General features: G+C 38.6%; 1 protein-coding gene across 3 annotated transcripts in view; it reads right to left on the bottom strand.

The window, feature by feature from the left end:
• LOC103466867 (plexin-A1-like) overlaps nucleotides 1-9,999 on the bottom strand; it is a 333,062-nt gene extending 323,063 nt beyond the window's left edge. For all 3 annotated transcript variants that reach the window (XM_081608591.1, XM_008412750.3, XM_008412753.3), the window contains exon 1: nucleotides 9,749-9,999. The gene's annotated coding sequence lies outside the window, so the exon portion shown is untranslated. The remainder of the gene's footprint in view (nucleotides 1-9,748) is intronic.
• Between the last annotated feature and the right edge of the window lie 8,939 nt (nucleotides 10,000-18,938).

Here is an 18,938-nt window from a genome sequence, read left to right as displayed (position 1 = left end):
GGCACTCTGCAGACAAACATCCTGAAGATTTACAACATTATGGCATACACGGGTTGGACTGATGTTGCTTTACATTCACATTAGCCTGAATTCCACACTAAACCTGAAGAGTTTTAGTGTTCACATACAGCACAGCATGGAATTAGTTTGAGACTTGTTGTTCAAGAGGACCTGATGTGGATAAATGCAAGAAAATTGAGAGCATAAGTCAAAATATTTCCTTTGAAGTGAAGAGATTCAGAGGAAGTATTTGGGTAAATTAAGAGAATTTTGTGAACGATTTCTGATCTCAAGTTTTTTGTTCAGCTTTTTTTTCTTCTTTTTTTTTGCAGTTACGAAATGTGGCTGATTTCAGTTTTGCTTCAAGAACTAAAAAAAAGAAAGATCAACATTTAAAATACAATTTTTTAGTCTTTCCACAAATGAGCAGTCATTAACTCTTTGTATTATTAGCAGAAAGAATTGGTGTAAAACAGGGTGGAGCTATTTTAAAGCAAAATGAAAATGAAAATTTTCATGAATTTTAGCAACCTATATTTGCAGCAAAAAAATAAATTTCTACATGAATCCAATGGAAAAATGTAGAGCCCCACATTTGCTCCCAAAATTTTAAAATCTAGCATCTTTGGTGATCCAGGCTAAAGCTTCAAAAAGATTAAACAAAGCAACTATGCTATGTTCAGCCTTCCTGTTATATGATGAAATCATGCTCTTTCTCGCTCCTTCACAGTCTAGATGAACCAGATGAACCTAATATCTGAATCAACCTGAAAACAACTGTTTCAGTCAGTAGCTTATTTCTCTATGGATCTTTAATTTTAACATAATGATTTCTTTTCATTCATTTGTTTTTTGTTTCTTTTAAAACTAGCAACACTCTTGACTAAAAGAAAAAAATGATAAAAAATAAATAGGTGAGAGGGCAGAGCAAATAGTGGCACAGTATCAACTAAAACTACTTGAGAATAGGAACAAAAAAACAGATGGGCAGAAAAACAGAAAGTACATAACAGTCCCATTAGACACAAGATATTCAGTAAAGTCATTTCGCTAAACAAAGGTTTCTTGTGGTTGTGTCACTGCAGCTTTCACCAAAAAAGTGAAATGCAACACTTTCTCCCCAATTTAAGTCCACTTGTAGCCCCTTGTGTTACTCGAAGGGTAAATTGCCTGTCTGTCGCCTTTATATTGGCTTACAGAGCATTGCAAGCATTGCAAGCTTATAAAATGGATTGGAGTATGTTTTTGACCTAGCGATTTGCTTTATTGATGAGTGGAAGCATTTATATCAGAACTGCAGCAATCTTGTCTCTTGCGAGGCTCCTCCTTCCTGCAGAGTCCAGATGAATATGAAGAGGAGAAAACTGAAATTGGACTGACAGATCTTCACTTTTAGGGACTCCAGCAATCACTCTAAAACTATAAAAGCAAAGCTAAAGCCAGACACCTGCCAGAGTCTTGCACTCTACCCCTTCCCGAAGCACGATTGTCCTGACACGCTAACCCTATCGACGGCCAGTTTGTTTCAAAATCAATTACCTGATCACAATCCAAAACAATCAAATGGGCTAAAATAAATCACATCTGCTTACTCTGCAGATGTTTCATTAGATCAGCAGCTGCTACGTCCTTCAGCAAAGCGCTGAACCTGAGAGAAATGCCTCTGATCATGGAAAACAATATGCATCACATATGGCTCTCTGATCCCATTTCTCAACGCACAAAGTCATTGGCAAAACATTATAGTAACTCCCTCATTCATATACACACACACACACACACTGTATGACTAAGCACTTAACAAAATGAGATGTGTGTAGAAGCATGTGTGTGATGATTAGGGGAGTGTCACTATAGGAGCTGACTCAGCGTTCTTGCCCGTCGTTTTACTGCGGTCTCCTACTAGCAGAGCCAACAGGGATCTCTGAAAATGGTTAAAACATTAAATTGATGACCTGATATTTTTCAGCAGCTGGTAAATTGGTTTTGTCAGCAGCCTGGCAAATACACTGACATATTCCTTAGTTATAAGTACTTTCTGCCCTCCTGTGTCCTTTCTTTGCTTGGGATTTGCTTGTTCACGAGTTTTAGTTTTGTCACAGCTTTTAGGGCCGTAAATGTGTTTTATTCATTATGTGATCACAATTAGTCATCCTGAAAACTTTTTTGAAAAATTAACCAAAACACTGGTAACAAAAAGATGGTTCCAGTACAGGTTATTCGAGGCTGAACACGCCAGTGGCGTAGACGCTTAAATCAAACTCTTATTCACAAAAGAATACAACAGACACCAAGCAAGAAAGAAAAAATGGATGCTTACATTGTTTAAGTCCCTTAACAAACACTTAAATAACTTTAGATTGATTACATTTACATTTCCATTTAAATGTCATTTTGGGTCAGGGGAGTTCCTGACCCAAAATGATGTATTGTAGAAACTGCATGCCCTTCAGTAAGGTCCCAACTGGCTGGAATGTGTATGAAAATGTAAAAATATTACAGCACAATATATTTTCTTACCTTTGTTTCCTCCTGAATAACTGTAAGTTGCAGATGACTTCTAGAATATTATAATAATAAAAGTAAAACTTTTTCCTCTCACTCTGAAGGTTAAAGACACCCTTTTGACTCCCTTTTCTTCTTCCATTTATCAGTTTGTTAACTTGACGTGTTTTCTTCTTTGCTCTACTGGCTTCACCCTGTTTTTCTTTACTGGTTGCATCTAAGATACTCAAAAGAAAATGCAGCTTAGGAAGCTAAAACACATGGGCTCAATGCTAATGAATATAAACGCTTCAAATCGCGCAGCTCTTGACGTGCCTCCACATAGACTTTTGATGCAAACCAGACACACCTGATGCTCAAAACGTGTTTGGTGTGAATGCATCGTTAAGCTGAACAGTCTCCTGAGTTGGTAGATTTTAAATACGTGTTATATTATGTGAAGGTAAAAGTTTTTGCGTTGAAATGACTTGATGAAAAGATGAAGAATAAAAAAGTCTCCATAGCTAATTTGGAGTGGGTTTTTTTTTTACAGATCATCGTACTAATGGATGTGATACTATTAAATATATGAAAAGCCTAAATGAATTTGTTAAATGTTTCCAAATCTGGCCTATTATTTACTGTTTTTTGAGGCTTACAAATGCAATGATGTTCTGGTCTTCATCTTTATGATGCTGCAAACATTGACCAAAACTAAAAGCCAAAAAAAGGTTGTAGAGTCAAATATATCACTACCCTTCCATTTAACCTCTTCACCCTTCCAATGTTCCAATTTCTTCAGTCTCCTTCATCTGGTCACTTTACCTCCCTTCTTCATTGTGCTCTGGCAGCAAGCAAAGACAGCACACATATTACCGCTTTTCACAAATCCTTTCACCTTCACGGACCTCTCCAATCCCTCTTCATGGTCATTTCTTCTCCACTTTGACACAGGAAAAAAAATCCCATTGTCTTTAAATCTCTCGTTTCGCTGTGGAATAAAATTATTTTCTTGAAGCATATTGCAGTTCTTTCAGAAGCAAAGGCGGGTTTCTCTCTCAGGTCAAATGCTTTTGTGATTTCTTTTGAAAGAATTGGGGAAAATTACATTTTTTTCACAAGGTGTAATGTGGGACTTTGAGCCTACTTCCAAGCATTCAAACAGTTTGCTCTCTCTTAGACTGCAGCCTCCCAAAAAAATGAAGCATGTTAAAATTAATCCTTGCAGCAGGTAAATGGGTATAGTGTAATGCAGGGGCGGATCTAGCGGGGTGGCAGGGGTGGCAGTTGCCACCCCAAACAAGAGCCTCGCCACCCCTGTTGTCACCCCAGCTAGCGACAATGAATTCAATAAATAGTTATGGCAAATCGGACATTAAACGCATGAAACTCTGTTTTCCCCGACAACATTGAATGCAACACATGTAACCTGACAGCTACTGCTATTATATATATATATATATATATATATATATATATATATATATATATATATATATATATATATATATATATATATATATATATGCTGCCACCCCTGAAAAAGTCCCCTGCCACCCTCTTGCCACCCCATAAATATTTTTCTAGATCCGCCCCTGGTGTAATGTTCTTCATGGCATTAAATAATAGAGTCTTGCAAATGTATTCATACATTCTAACATTTAACATGTATGTTCCAGGTTATAACCAAAAACCTCTATGTATTTTATTTGGGATATTTTCTCCTAGGAAAATGAAAAACCTAAAATCCTAATAATGGACCAGGAAGTGGTTTGAAAAGTGGACGGAAAGATTGGTTGAGTGAAGCACAACGCAATAATGGAAGTTAACCTGTCAAAGGTTTCACCTTCCACGGATGCTGTGGTGGTGCTGGAGTTAAGCACAACCCACATAAGGAGGCTTTAGTCCTCAATGCCTCTGCTGCAGGTTTGATTCCCAGCCTGATGATCTTTGCCACATGTTTTCCCCCTCTCTCATTACTCACTTTCCTTTCTGACCACTTTCAAATAATGGACATTAGAGCCAACAAAACCTTAAAAATAAATAAAACATAAAAAAATAAGTTTCACTTTCCAGCAGGACAACCAGAAATTCAATGGAAAGGTTCAGATCAGCCTGGTGTGGAAAATTACAGATGGAATCACAGCATCGGACTTATAAAACTGTAGTTAAAGCAGCAACTCCAACTTAGGTGACCCTTTGTGAACTCATAATGAAAGTGCAGCAAAAAGAGATTTTTTTTTTCTGTTAACTTCTGACAAAACATCCAACTGCAAGAGTAGAAAATAGAAGAGAGATCGGCATCTAAAACCTATGTGCAAAAAATAAAGAATGATGCAATTCTGACTCTGAATGTACAAGAAGGGAACAAGCGTATAAAGAAGACGTGTGTATGTGTTCATATGCAACAAACAAGACAAGCTGACTTAACTTATGCTGCAAAAACAGGACGTTCAGGGATTCTTTTTTCTACTTACTTATTGAGATATAGGTCAGGCATACACTCGTACACACACACACTCACAGCCTGATATATGCAGTATAGAAACTGATTATTTTTCTGTCTCAGCTGCTCAGACAGCACAGAACATACGGCAGAAATTGGCCAATTGGGACACCAAACACAAGCTGCGTGCTCCACAGAAGCAGAGGAAAATTGGGTTGAAGAAATTCTTTTAATTGCTGACAAAACGGCAGAAATATCTCTCCTCCGCTTGGACTCGGACGAGGAGCCACCCGCCCACATGGCCTCTGCCTCGCCATGAAAGCTCCTAAAGCAGGTGTTAACTACAATCAGAAAAGATCCTGCATTAGCTAACGAAGCAACGGTTAGAGATCAAGGTGGCACGTCGCCTCCATCCGCGGCCGCCCGTCACATCTGTGCGCCATCAAAACCGTCTTTTCCCTTTACAAGGTGAACTATTTGAGTCGACCTGCCCCGTTTGATCTGCGTGCCAGCAGCTTTAAAGCATCTCTACCTCAGTAGTTTGTTGCTCTCTTCTTCTCCTCAAACCTCCATCTGTCACTCAGAAAAAAGTGGCTTTAAGTTCTATAGAACACTGCATACTAGAAGTGTTAAGGTTATTGCAACAGGATATCATCTCTCTATGTCTGTCAAAGAAGATTAGATTAAAACAGGTATTTTCTCTCATATCCACAAGTCTAGCTTTAAAAAAATCTCAAGTTATGCATAAGTCTGTTTAATTGCATAGAGGACATAAAACTTGCTATGAAATCTGAGAACAGATTTTTTAAAAACACACCTTTCCATGTAAACATGTAACATCGCTGGTTTGCATCTGAACACATCCAGAGTGTTTATGAATGGAACTAAGTGCTAAAAGCAACGTTCTGTAGGGAAACTTTAAAGAGAGACACCAAGACAAAATATGGAGGAGTCCCAGCTATTGCTAAACTTTGCTAATTGGGAACATTCTCAAGAAGCTACCGTGGAAAAAGAAAGGTGGACTAAACCACTGACATGTCAGGGTATGCATTAAGGTAGACCTACCTACCTAGATACCTTTATCTAGCTCTGTGATTAACTGAAATACATCCCTGAAACTAGAAACTTATTTTAAGTCAATAAAATAATGTTGATTAAAAATGTACTAGTTCCACTGGTATTTTTTTTACTTATAGCATTTTTCCCACATTATGCCAGTGCAACTAGTACATGTTCATCATTATTAAGGAATTATTGACTTAAAAACAATGTGAAAAGTTGTATGCAAGTTAGCTTAGTCTTATTTCTCGTGTACCGAGATATTTGCACAAGAAACTAGATGAAAAGTACTTAGTAAGATTTTGCGCTTCTGCAGTTCACTGGTGACCCTAGTAGATAACCTACCAAGAACAGCTGCTTTCACTGCAGAGAGTGGACCAACATGATATCGATCCCCTTTGATTATGAATAGGATGTCACCTAAACAGAATAAGGTGTAGTTGTAACACTCAGTGTTAGACTATTCCCAAAACTAAAAGATCAGCATAACGTAGATTCTGCATGTGCACAAAGGCATAAAAAGGAATGGATATGAAAGTAATGGATATTACCATAAGCATAACATTTTTGTTTTTATTTTAACTTTATAGCTACTTTTTTCTTCTCGCACTTCAAATAACCAGTATCTGAATATAATAACCTGCCACAGAGCTTGCTAATAAATGCATATCAAACCAAATATAACTTGAGTTTGTAATCAAATGTGCATTCATGTAAGGAAACCTAACATTGAGCAACTTTACTACATCTATTTTATTAAAAAAGTCCAATGTAATCTGAGAACTGCTCTTCTGCAAAATAATCAGATTCCAACAGAAGCTAAATCAGATTATATTCATGTTTTGTTGTGAAACACAAATGTACCTTGCAGCCCATAGTCAACAGCAGCTCAACAGGAGAGAACTTGGCTCTCACATTGCTGGGTCGGCACTTCGCTTCCCACCGGGCCTCTAAACAGTACTTAAACGTAGATTTCTGAAAGTGCTGTGCATAAAAAGCTCTCGGTTTAATGTTGGTTTCATTCCGTCCTGTAGTAGCAGTTATGACGGTGCACGCCTCCTGTGGGCGTTTATCAGACTACATAAACTTAAAGCGCTTCTATTGACGTGTTCTAAATGTATATCTGTGCTGCCTCCTCCACCTCCCCGCGTCTTTGTTTGTTGCAGCCTCTCTGGGTGAGGAGCAGCGGGGTTTGTGTCGATTCTCTGTGGCTCTCATCTCAGTCGGGGTTTGAGACCCCCGCTGCACCACCTGAGCCCCGTACACATGCATGCACACACTTGCTTTAGCCTATAGCCTAAATAAAAGCTTCCCAAAATGTGAGCAAGGTGGTTTGTCCAATCCAACACATATATTTAGCTAAAGAAATCTTCAATAAAGCAACATTTAAACATAAAAGAACAGCTGAATTTTTGATGAAATGTTTAGTTCCACTATCTTCACTTTTAATCATTTGCACGCTTCATATGTGCGTGGGAAGTGGCAAACTTGAAGTCCCTTTGACGGAAATTAGATACAGCACCCACATATCTAAATAACACATTAAAAGATTGATCAGAGCACAGCATGAAGAGGAGTTTCTATGTTCTAAGAACAAATGAATAATACAAACTCCAAGAATAAACTAGGTAATTGGGTTAAAGGCAGCTCAGAGGGTGTACAGCTCACTGCTGTTGCCCGAGTCCGACACTGACTCATTAGGGGTTGAAAACCTCTATTTAAAATAAAATCCCCCCTCTCTGCGCTCACAGGTGCAACAGCAACTCAAATGTTCCCTGTGGTCACGATGTCGTCGGCGCAACGACAAACGCCGTCGCTCTGGGTGTTACGCCTCGGCTATAAAATGGAGGTGATGCTCAGGGATTCAGCCTTATCAAGGAGTCCCAGGGCAACTGTGTCATTATGACACATGTACTTAAAAAAAAAAAAAAAAGATTTCTCACATGTCCTTGCATTGCATCTCCTCCACATCAGTTCACTCTCACTCATCCTCCTGAGCTCAAACCCCGAGAGGGATGAAAGTAGAAAGAGAGGAGGGGGGGTAGGTGGAGGATGAGTAGGTATGTTCAGAATACGAAAGGGAAAGCTTTCCATTTTCCCTCTCCCTACAAACACACCACCTAAAGATATTTTTTTCATTCCTCCTCCTCCTTTTTTTTTTTTCCCTGTGTGCTTGGCAGCCAGACCAGTGGCTCATTGCCCGCATAGTCTTTCCAAATCAGCCCGCACCTACGCACATCACACAAGTCAAAAATTCATAAGGTGACACAAAACTGTCAGCGCATGTTGATGCGACTCCCGAATGATGGCAAAATGTTTGGAAGTGGGTGGATGAGGGGCAGAAAATACACACACACACACACGCATACACACGCACGCACACACACGCACACACGATTCCAGAGTGTCTCAGACTCCTGAACACATAAACAAAGATGCCGTCAAAAAGTTTACAAAGGGGTGGTCGATTAAACGGGAGCACAGATAATTCAACATGAAAAGCTTTTTTACAATGGTGAAGGTTGTGTATGGGTGGTGGGCGCCAGAAGAGGGTGAGGAATTTAAAATACTACAAAAAGTATTGTTTGTAGTATTTTACAAAAATACCTTTTTGTAACAGTATTTTTACAAAAAAATTTACAAAAAATGTATTTAATTTAACAGAGTAAATTAAATAAATCAGGGTTTAAGCCATTTTTAATATGATGCCGTGACCTACAAGAATTACACCAAAAAATTATTATAAAATAAATCTATTAGTACACGTTTAAACCAATATTTAGGTTTAACATTTGGAAATCACATTCTAGCCAAATTTTGTGATTTCTAAAGGAAGTTCAGCAGGTAGTTTGACATCATTTCCCACAGCAAACTTAAAAACATCTTACAGTTTGATTCATCTCAAGAAAAAAAAAAATGGGAGTGAAAAAGATGATGGAAGGTGTGTGTGTGTAAATATATATATATATATATATATATATATATATATATATATATATATATATATATATATATATATATATATATATGTGTGTGTGTGTGTGTGTGTGTGTGTGTGTGTGTGTGTGTGATGCGGAGTAGATATATAATTAAAAATGAAATTCTCAGTTCTTCCCAATTAGTGACAAATTAGCGACACAAATTCATTGGGGTGGTCACCCTGCCTGCCCCTCATCTTAGCAGCGCCTCTGCAAACAAAATAGAGAATTAATTTAGGGTTTCCAAGTTGGCTGGATGCCTTGAGTGAATTTCCATTTATTCAGCAAACCACACAAATACTTCGATGCACCAAACTGACACTAAACAAGCCCTAAAACTCACATCCATCAATTCTATATTAAAACATCCCCTTTCATCCAAATTCCGCATTGTCCTTATAGCAAAATTAAATAAACCTCTCCGCGTCCTGCAAACTTGCGAAATTCCAGTTAAAACAAAACTGGAGATGTTCTCTCCTGTGCAGATCCGCAACCTTCCAGCGTGCGTTACTGGCTGCTTCGCCCCGTGTGCGCAGCGACAACCTGCTCGTTCAAGGCGCCAAAATGCAGAATGTTCAAAATAAAAAAAGAAAAGAAATGAGGACAAATGCTCCGTCGGAGTAGTGCATGTTGGTCCAGGTGAAAACAAGGAAGCATCGCTCGGGGGGGGGAGGCATAAGGAGAGAGCAGAGGTATGGGTCGGAGGTGGTAAGAAATGGAGAAAATTTAAATAATAAAAACAAAAAAAAGTAAAGGGTTGAAAAAGTTTGCATGTACTTACTTATTAAGCCGTGTTTTGTATTATCCCTGCTTGGCATTATTTCTTCTTTTCTTTAGGATGTCAGAGTTGAGGCTGAGGACGTTTCCATTCCCGCTCGGCTCGTCAGAGCAGCAGCAGCAGCAGCGGCGGTTCAAAAAGCTCAGCTCTGCAGATCCGTGCGCACAGGAGAGCAGCGCTCAGCATGAATGAGAGGAGCTGCGGCTGGACTCCGGCATCCCCCTGCTACATACGGATGGAGAGGGAACAAGGAGAGAGAGAGATGGAGATGGAGAGCTTAGTGAACATGCGCCCCCCAGTGGATCCGATGCGTAACATCGGGGGGTTGCACGACGCACTTCTGCCAGTCGCTCATTGGTGGCAGCATTGGACCCGTTTCAGTCTGCGGCTCCGTGAGCTCCGTATCCCCTCCTTGTACTCCGGTTTTAGGCTGTCTGACAACAATCAGAGTCTGTGATTGAAGATGCTCCCGTTCAGCTTGACTGATTGCACCTGTCATCTCACAGAGCGCAGATGTGTGCCCCTGTTCTCTTTTTGTTTTCTTTGCCTCTTGTGTTGTTTTACATCATACTTTCAGGGGGGAGGCGTGGTTTGAGCTTCTGCTTTTACAGTAAAAGTATAAATACCTGGTCATTAACAGCATATTGTTAAAGTACTCATACCCCTTGATCTTTTTTTTTAGTTTGTCATGTTGCAACCATAAATTGCAAATCTATTTCAATGGGATTCTACATAATTCAACCCAATGATTTAAATCATTCATACCCATTTACTCCAATATTCCCACCTACAGGTTTCACCAACTCAGACTTAAGAACCACTATAAATAGAATTTAAGACCAACATCAACACAGAAATGTACAAATTACATTCAGTCAATTGGCAATAGAATTTACAGATTTACGACTCAGGTAGGATAATCTGTCATGACAATTAGAACCTTTGGCTTTACTCTGCACAAATATGGTTTGTGAAGAAACTGTTAGGGGGGAAAATAGTTGAAGGAAAGCCACAACTTGGTCAGAAGTTCAGGCCAGTTTTGGTCTCAGGAAAATGCTGTGCTGTGGAAAACTGCAGAGCATCACCATAAATACAGCATTCCCACTGTGAAACAAGGTAGTGGCAGCATCATGCCTGTCTTCAGCTGGGAGAGAGAGACTCAAGGAGGGGTAAATACAAATGTATGCCACACTTTAAAGAGTTTTGTTCACAAAACATTTTACAAATCATGTATGAGTTTCTTTCCACTCAACAATCATGTACTTCTTTGAGTTTTATAAATTCCAACAATATATTTTGAAGTCTTCACCTGCAACGTGACAATATGAGAAACATTTCTAAAGCTCTGCTTGAACAGAAAAATATGTGCAGCTCGGTGAACGTGAGCATGCCCACGCCATGTGTGTGCCTGCTTCTTTTCAATAGCATTTAATGCTGAAGGTCAGCTTCCCTGTTGAAACTTGACAAATCATCTCCATCGGCAGTGCTGGCCTTGTCTCTTACCTCATCAAACATTTGCGGCTGGCCATGTCTCATTTAGAGCAAGATGGCTTTTTTTTTTTCAGGCCATGAATGTAATGGGAAAAAAATCTTAGGAGCTTACATTAAAAAGGAATATCTGAATTTTCTTCCTGCAGATGCAACGTTGTCTACATTACAGGAATTAATATTTCTGTTGCTTGTAAAAAACAGACACATTGTGTTTGATTGTCGGTTTACACCGACTTCTTAGGAAACATCATCAGGATATAAGGTGATTTAATTGTCTACAAAACAAGCACTGCTTCTTCACAAACATCTCAACACTCAGCAGCTACAGCCTCACAGAATACAAATAAATCTACAGTTTATCTTAAACATGTACATTATTTTCAATGTGGTGTATAGAAACATTTGGAGGAAATTCAGGAGAAGGCTCTTTCTAGATGAAGGTCCTGGGGCTGTATTGTCATGGGGGTCAGCTCTGTGAGACAACCTGCATAACTTACAGATATTCATCCTTAATGCCATCTTAATTAGTATAGTTGAATTTTAAGTGCAGGTTTTAAAACATCTCTAGCATAAGTGCAAATGACTGAATCATGATCAACCTGCCATTCAAACCATGTTTTACAGTGTTTGGGGTCATCAGGGTGGGACCTTGTTTCACCATCAAAGTGTTAAAGCTTCAGATGCACAAACTGATTGGCCATGCAGAAATATGGAATCTCCAACAAGAACAGCTCTGGAACCGTCTTGCTGCAATGCGTAGGTAATTAAATATTTTTAATGACCTATTCCGATTTATAAACAAAGCAATTATAAATCTGAGACTCATGCAAAACGGAGCTGTGTAGATTCAGAGTGGTAATCTTGAACCTAGAAAGGAGGATGGACTCCTGCTGTGTGCTCGAGCCGCAGCATTTCTATACAAGCACAAGATTTTTTTTCCCAGCTTCTCCTCCCTCCTTGGCCCAGACTTTGACCTTTGCGGTCCCCTTGTGAATATTAAATGCTGATATTCCTGCCCATATTAGTGATGACTAGTGAGTTTTTCATCCAGGACAATGGGGGTGTCACATTCTCTTCTCTCCACACTGAGGAAGAGGATGTGGTTACACAGATGATACATCGCTGCTCCGATTACTGCACGTGTGCATGCTCATGTGCAGACGTCTGCTTGTGTGAACATCCTTTCTTGCAAAGTCCCAAGATTTTCTCCTTTTTTTTTTCTTCCTTCTTCCTGGTTTTAAAATGTGGCATCGCCGGGGTCTCAGGGTTCATCACCCAGATTGGAGTTTTAGACTCAGTATGTCATCAAAGATGCATCTTAAGGTTGGATATGTTTCATGCATTAATCACAGTTTGCAACCTCCCTTAAGAAGACATATTATTCTGCAAATAATATGTTGAAATATACTGACTCGGAGTGGTTTAATTAATCAAAAACTCTTAAAGATAATACAAAGATACAGAGTGTAAGATTTAAAACAATATTTTTTATTTATGACCATTTTATTTTTAGTATATATCCATGCATTAATCTTAAAACAGAAGATCTAGTTAGAACCAGAACTTTAAATGCAACACTGAAAAAATATTTACAGTATTTTTCAAACATTTTGCATTTTTCTCTCTCCTCCTCCATTGCTACTTACATTTGAAGGCCCTTTAACAAGAGGCGTTAACTTTTAATTTACAGTAATTTTTTAGTTAAATTACTGTAATTTTTCAACTGACATGTGAACTTGTACTTATAACTTGCCAGAACACGGCAGAATAAATTCTTAGCAGGTCCCTGTTGCTATCACATCAGTAGCATTTTAGCTAGCGCTGCGCCAGCTAAAATGCTACCGAGATGCGCCTGCCCTCTTGTGAACAATGTCATGGAAAAACAGGGGTCACTGTAAATAAAAGGAGTTTATGTCTACGGGTCAAAGTATCAACTATCTTCTGCTTTAAAATCGGATGAATTATCTTTGATTTTTTTTCAAATGGGAATATGTTACATTACATATTAAACAAAATTTAAATAATTTGATAGACTGTGTTTTTCTTATCTTTTTGCTCTTTTTCAACAAAGGCTGTACATCTAATACTTTTTGTTGTAGAGACATAGTAATCTCTCAACAGTTTCTCTGACAAAGTAATCAAATCCAAATCCACCTTTTAAATAACATTAAAAAATCCAAAATTTTCTCAAAATATTAACTGTTTCCTTCTTTATTATAAGCTAGCTGGTGTTATCTACTAAAAGGTATTTCATAAGAAGATGAAAGTTAAAAAACTTTAAGTAAAAAAAAACAAACAAATTCTAATTTAAAAAAAAGAACTAACCCTATTCTCTTTAAACTGTTAGAATATCTGTTTGTACTTGCCATATTTATCAGGGAACGTTCAATGATATCAGCAGGTCCATCCATCCATTTTCAACACACCCTTGTCCCTCACTGGGGTTGGGAGGGTTGCTGGTGCCTCTCCAGCGAATGTTCTGGGCAAGAGGCAGGGTTCACCCTGGACAGGTCGCCAGTCTGTCTCAGGGCAACACAGAGACACACAGGACAAACAACCATGCACACACACACACACACCTAGGGAGAATTTAAACAGACCAATTAGCCTGACAATCATGTTTTTGGACTGTGGGAGGAAGCAGAAGTACCCGGCGAAAACCCACAAGGAGAACATGCAAACTCCGTGCAGAAAGACCCTGGATCGGGAATCGAACCCAGGACCTTCTTGCTGCAAGGCAACAGCTCTACCAACTGCTCCACTGTGCAGCCCTATCTGCAGGTCACTAATCTTAATTTTACCAACCAATATGGTACAAATTTGGGTATCAAATCTATCCAATGTATGACAAGAATTAGTAAAGCTATGAAGTTCATTATAAACCAGTGAATTGCTGTCTCAACTCCAGAGTCATGACTTTTGAACCTGGTCAAACTAATCCAACAAGCGACCCAACGGCTTTTGCCCAGCGGATGAGCTATGAAAATAGCCCAGCATTTCCATGATTAGGTAATCAATCGGAACTGAAAATGAAAACAGAATTTTTTTTCTTGCTAGTAGAAAAAAATAGAAAAAAGACACATATGTAGAAATGTTCCTGTTTCTTGCAGCTTAAGTATAAATTCAGAACCTCTCAGTGGTTCTGCTCCCCAACGCGGCTCTCATTGTGCGTGGCTCGTCAGCGAGCAGTCGAGCATGGTGTGAACGAAAACGTTTTCCACTTGCTTCACAATCTCTCTCCTTCATTTTCGCGCTTGGCTTCTATCTTCCTCCATCTGAGCCACCTTCCAACAGAGCCTTGATCAACAACGTCCATTTCATTTTACAATCGCCAACCGATGCCAAATCATAATTAAAATCTCCACAGAGAGAGCTGCCTGCAAAAGAAGCTAATTAGCAGTTAAAATAAAAACTGTTTTTCTGCTGCAAAATTTTTTTTTTCCTTTTTTTTCCCTCTAACTCTATAGAGAGAAAGAGAGAGAGGGTGGTGAGAGGAAAGCCTTTCTTGACATGAAATCAACTTCCTTTAACTTTTATGTTTCAGAGTCGGGGCCTGTGTGTCCGTGTGTCAAGCCTACCTCTCTTTTTGTCTTTGATCAATGACAAAATCCTGAATATTTTTGTGATGTTTGATTCATCTGCTCCAAATGCAGCTGCAATTATAAAAGACCAAAGGAAAAAGATGGAAGACATGGGCTGAAAGGGAATAAAAAAGTTCCAGAAAGAGTGCATGCAGAGAGGACGTTGGCAAATCAGAGACATAAGAAAAAAAAGGGAAAGTGGGCGGTTTTACTGCTGCAGCTCAAAAGATGACCAGGCGCTGTGCTTCTGCTTTGTCCCTGCTTGATCTCTATCTCGTGTGTGTTGCACACCCACGCTCACAGCACAGGTGTAATCACACACACACAGAAACACACACACACAGGGCGAAAAAAAGGCCACGCTTCCTTTGCGCTTCCTCCTTTTGTCTTTCCTGGAGGCGTCTGTAATTACAGCCAGGCCAGTGATGAGCAGCAGGGGAGGCAGCTGATGTTACGGCTAACTGGGAGATTTCAACCTTTGAAACTGTACGTGTGCGCCGAAGAGAAACGCCAATAAATATAAGTCAAAGGGAGAGCCATGGAGACGGTCTTTGGTTTAACTTGTTCGCACAAAATAGGAGTTGTTGTTGGAAGTCTGTAGCATCACAACTTCTCTGTGTTGCTTTCTTTGAGCAATATATAACCCCATAACCATACAACCCTTCAGTTTTGCATTCACTGGCAGTAGGGGAAATATGAAGCAACTAACTCTGAGGGTTCACATGATGCTCAGTACAAAAGAGGCTTTACTCTACCACACAGGTGGATCATGGGGTGAAGTGAAGGTCACCCAGAACACTTTAAATCCTCCGCAGGATCAACCTAAATGCTTTCCCAGTTTCCTTTTTTCATCTGATGGTTGTCATACCTGGTGATGTCAACCCAGGTGAAAAAAATTTATACTTTAGTATACTAAATTTTAACATACTTTAGTATACTTTTATTGATGTACTTAAAGTGTACTATTTTGGAACAACTAATTTTGTGCTTAGTATACTTTAGTAATATTTAAATAGTATTAAATTACAACTAATAGTATATTAGTTGTAATCGAAGTTGTTTTTGGAACAACTTCAAGTGTATTTAGTGTACTTAAAGTATACTTTTTAAATATCATATTTCAGAGCTTTATTATATTTTGATATAATTATTATATTTTGAGTGTAGTAATTCTGTCTCAGAATAATATTTAAAAAATATATTTAATATACTTCAAATATATTTTAAATATACTATTAATATATTAGTAATGTATTTAAATTACAGTTAATTTTAATTTTCGATTTTCTGCTATTGATAATAAACTACAATTTTAATTACTCGTGAAAGTCTTTATTCCTACTTTCCTATTTTGTGTATTACATGCATAACTACACTACAGTACTTACATTGTTTTAGGCTAAAATTACATGGAAAGATTAATTACACAAGATGCCCAAGGTAATTCAAATATTTTTTTTTATTACCGACATTTCAAAATTGTCCAGTTTTACTCACAACTTCATGAACTTTACATAAATTATCAGTTTACACATCGAAAGTGAACACATGAACATGAAAATTTAACTGTGACAATAAAACATGAAAGTGAGGATCGACAGAACATTCCCATTCACTGCACCTTACAGGAACCTACAAAAAAGAACAATAGAGCAATTAAACAGAGAAAGTATTTACCATTTTTCTGTTCTCTTTAAATACAAATAAAAAAAAGAATACATACAATTTTAAGACGTTTTGTACTCGCCATGTATGTGACATCATCAGAACTGATGATGATTGGGACCGGATGCCTGGGGTGGAAAAACATTTCTGGATGTCGTCTTTGCCTGTTTATGTTAGAAGTAGAAAAAAAAATAGTCAGCAATGTCATAGAATCAGTTGATGTTGGCAATAACTATGAAGCTGTTTTAAGTGTGGACTTAAGGAAACAAACTACCTTAAAATCTTTCCATCCATAATCTGAACACCCTGATCCTTGCAGGGTGGTGAGGGGGGCTGGTGGTGCCCATCTCAGGCAGTCATCAGATGAGAGGCAGGGTTCACCCTGGACAGGTCACCAGTCCATTCCTGAAAGCCATCAACATGGCTGTAATCGTCTTCATGATGTACGTTTGTTTTTTCAATGAGGAGCTAGCTACATTTTCAACAACAAAAACTGGTGTGTTAGCAACACTAAGTGCTTAATAAACATGATTTGATTTAAAGTAGCGGTCCTCAACGTGGGCGGTACCGCCCCCCAGGGGGCGTTCAGAGGACGGCAGGGGGCACTGGCGGACATTTTTACAAAAGGGGGGCGCTGGGATGCCTTTTGGGGGGCGTTTGGTCAAAGGTAAACTTTACACCTTAAATGCACAACAATGCCAGTTTAGACTTTGAGCAACTTGGTAAAACTGTATTATGTAACATTAAATCATGCTTGGTTGCAACTGTATCAATGGCAGCTCTTCTTCTATTCAGTGTTTGTTAGCTTGTTGGCGCAGCTCCGTTCTCCTGCAACTGGTAGCTAAAATCACGATACCCTCACTGTGTATCCCTCTGAAATATGAACCTATTTAAATAAAGAAATAAAGAAATCCCTCCATGGGTGATACCACAATAGAGAGCGTTCATTTTATAGCGTTAACACGGAGCTGTAAGTGGTCTGGTATGAAACGGGGGTGATAGAACAACACAGCACTTTTAAATTTCAATAATCAGAATGCGGAAATTGTTTCCGTTGTTTTAAAAGGTTTATGTCAGTCTGCCTTTTCCCCATCGATACGCTTCCGGACCGCCCTGCACCTTAGGGGCTTAAAAAAAAAGACGTTCACATTGCGCAAAACTCTGAAACAGCAGAAGCGGGACATAAAACGGAGCGACGAACTAGATGTGAATTATGGCATAAAAACAGAGAATCCGATGCTGAACAGTGAAAAAATCAACACAATTATTGATGGTGAGCGTCAATAAATGATAAAATAAATCTAATAAATATATGATCCATGTTTCTGTCTCATATTTGGCATTAAAAGGATCTGGAATTTTTGTTTTTCCACTGAAAGCTCTGCTTTGCACAATAAATGCCATAGATGATCATTTATGGATGATACTCTGATGTCCCATTCTCCTGAAGGCAGCACAGAGCTGCATCACCAGAAACTGACAAACACTGAAGAGAAGAAGAGTTATGATTAATGTAGATACAGTTCTATCCATGTTTTAATGTTGCAGAGCTCAGTCGTTTTGCAAATAGATCAAAGTTTAAACTGGCATGTTGTTCATCTTTATCTGGTCATTTTTTGGAATATTTAACAACTAGAAAATGGCAAAGAATAAGAATATGTTTTCCACTCTGATTGGCTGCTGTTGGCCTACAAATTTTAACTTGAATGTTCATTGCATTTTTTGTAGACACCTGTGAAAATAATTTCTATTCTCATGGCTTTTTTATTCTCTGGGAAATTATCTTGATGATAAATACAGAAACAAGCATAAAAATCAAAACATCTACAATAGTGATAGTAATATTAATAATAAAATAATAGTCAGTGCAAAGTAGCCTACAAATTCTTTGGTGGGGGGCGGTGAGGGACCTGGATAAAGGCTGGGGGGGCGCTGGGCCAAAAAAGGTTGAGAAACACTGATCTAATGTATGAAGTACAATGCTGCTCTATGTTATTGCTGTGTCCATAACACACTGTATAGGTGCAACCAGACTCAGACATGGAGAAGCAGCATTCAGTTTTTATACTAATCATCCAGAAAACTGCAAAACTGTCAAAACACTGAGTTTCTTTAAATCAAGGCTAAAAACCCACCTGTTCAGAGATGCATTAGACTCACAATAATTGGAGCATTGATTAGTTTGATGTAGATTTAATTGATGATTTTGATGGGATTTTAAAAAAAATGTAATGTATATTACCATTCCATAATCAGTTTATTATATTTCTATGACTTAAAGCATTTGAACTGCCTTGTTGCTGAAATGTTCTATACAAATAAACTCAGCTTGAAATCAGGGCTGAACTGGTGGATCGTCCATAACTCCATAGTGGACACTCAGCTGTGCTGCTCATGTACTGGGAAAGGACCACTGTCACCTCTTATTGTGCTGGATGAGGAAATTCTCAAAGCAT

Source organism: Poecilia reticulata, chromosome 7 (genome assembly GCF_904066995.2).
Source record: "Poecilia reticulata chromosome 7, P_reticulata-male-v2, whole genome shotgun sequence".
Lineage (NCBI taxonomy): Eukaryota > Metazoa > Chordata > Actinopteri > Cyprinodontiformes > Poeciliidae > Poecilia > Poecilia reticulata.
The sequence above is the reverse complement of the archived record's forward strand: the minus strand, read 5'-3'. Positions and strand labels throughout refer to the sequence as shown.